Genomic DNA, 2,186 nt, shown 5'->3' on the forward strand with positions numbered 1-2,186 from the left:
TTTTTAATAATTTTTATGTAAGTTTCAGAATTAAAAAATTTTTTCAATTTTGTACAAAAATTTTTAGATTTTTTATACAAATTGGAACACTTTTTAAAGTACCGAGAAAGTCTACATCTGTTCTAGAATTGTTTGAACGTATAAATTTTGAAATATTCGGAAGTTTCTCATTCCATAATTTCAAACGTTTTTTGTCAGAATATTCACAATATGAAAAATTTTAAGAAAAGAAGTGGACTTTCTCAGTATTTCCGAAAAGTGTACTAATTCGTATAAAAATTACGAGAGAACTTTTCACCAGGATGAGCTTGAAAACCGCGCGCGGGACCCGGAAAGCTCGACTCGCGAAGTTTGAAAGCTCCGCGCGCGAAAGCTGGTCGCACGTCATCGCGCGCGCGCGCGCGAGCTTTCGTGACCATTGATAAGAGGTAACGCACGCGTATCGCGTCTCGCCCCCTCGCGGTACCGCCGCTTTCGCCGATGACGACGACACCGAGGGACAGGGTGAGACGCGCTCTCGGATATTTGGTCAGTGCGCGCTTCCCCGCGCCGGCGGTCCGCCGCGAGATAGTCGTCCGGACGGCCGGTAGCCAGCGTCGCGGCGGAGCAGCGGATGCAGCAATCAGCGGTGCATCGCGGTGGCCGCTTGTGCCGGACATATTGCGGGCTCGCAAATATAGGTAGGGATGGCGAGATCGCTCGCAAAATTATCAGCTTCGCCGTTTCGCGAGATACCTATCTGTCCCGTTTCAATAGATTGATTGCAATCGCTCGTGCATAAGCACTTGTTGCTGGGACCGCGTCGCGGCTGGACACGGTGGTGTCTCTGTATGGAGGGCTTTTCACCACGTCGGACGTCTCCTCACGGAGACCTCGTGAGCGTTGCGACGACGACGACGACGACTTGCGCAACACGCCGCGTCGACACGCCGAGAGCGTCTCGAGCACGAGGCGGAGTGACGCGATAGCCTTCGACGATGTGTGTATAATCGCGATTGCTGTTGCTAAGATATAATAATAACGAAAGAAATATTACGCCTGTGATAAATATATCTGCGTTTTGCAAATTGTTTTTTTTATCAAAATCAATTGCGCTTTGCGGGAAGGTAAGTTTGTAGATTTTAATCGGTCTTATCCAACCGCTTGTGCTAGTCTAATCTTCGAGTTTCATCTCGTTTTACGATCATAGATTAGAATATAATGAAATATATCAGAAACGAAATAAATAGTATCGTTAATTTTTTATTGTGAGGTCAGTATGAAGGACTTTAATCGGTAGACTTTCCTCCCGTAGTTTTATGTATTGAGAATTAAATTTCATAGAGTGAAAAATTTCAGTTTTAAACGTTTATTTTCTATTCGAACTTTCTTCGAGTAGCTAAAAAATTTCCATATTCTTTTTATGTTCTAATTTCGAGATCCAATTGTAATTTATTACGGTTCACTATTATTGAATAAAATATATAACAAAGTATACATGTTAAATACGAAACAAATAATCTTGATTGTGTTTTTCATGGTAAAATAAAAGTATAATTAAACGTAATGAATAATATATTTGAGACGTATAGAAAAAGCTTCACATTTTCAAACTCATTTGCTGATTCTCAATATTAGAGACTCCACTTAAAAGTTTCATCAAGTTTCTTCAATTTTTTAAATTTGGACTCTCGTATTATTTTAATGTTAACTTTTTCAAATTCCAATCCTTTTATTCCCATTTTGCACGAGCAGTAGCTGTTGATAGGATAATAATCGGACAATTTGTCTCACTGTTCAAAGATATTCGAAGACACAATCAAATACACCTTCGACCTTCTGATAACGTCATTCCCTTCGTGCATGTATAATAATAGATTATTTACACTGATTTAAAAGGATTATTATTGTCAAACGTTAGACCGATTATTATTGATAAGGTTGGAAAAAGTGTACAAAATTCACACAAATATATTATCAGGTGACCGCAATCCAATCCGACCAAAGCTGTCATCGTTTCTATTATATTTAATTGTAAAATCGCAGATTATTTATTGTTTGCCACGTTACTCCCGAAACGATGATAAGCAGATATGCGGAGAGATAAGCAGAGTTATCGGTATCAGATTCCGTTTTTATTGTGATATCGAATATCATTTGTCGATGTTTTATTCAATAGTTTCGGCTGACCGAGCCCTGGATAGCCC

General features: G+C 39.7%; 1 long non-coding RNA gene across 1 annotated transcript; it reads left to right on the forward strand.

The window, feature by feature from the left end:
- The first annotated feature begins 384 nt into the window (after window positions 1–384).
- Window positions 385–1,967, forward strand: LOC105557378. Its single transcript, XR_001008596.1, has 2 exons — window positions 385–680; window positions 757–1,967. It is a non-coding gene; the product is annotated as an uncharacterized LOC105557378 (long non-coding RNA).
- The last annotated feature ends 219 nt before the right edge of the window (window positions 1,968–2,186 follow it).

The sequence above is a fragment of the Vollenhovia emeryi genome, unplaced genomic scaffold, assembly GCF_000949405.1.
Source record: "Vollenhovia emeryi isolate VEMERY1.0 unplaced genomic scaffold, V.emery_V1.0 DF939501.1, whole genome shotgun sequence".
Lineage (NCBI taxonomy): Eukaryota > Metazoa > Arthropoda > Insecta > Hymenoptera > Formicidae > Vollenhovia > Vollenhovia emeryi.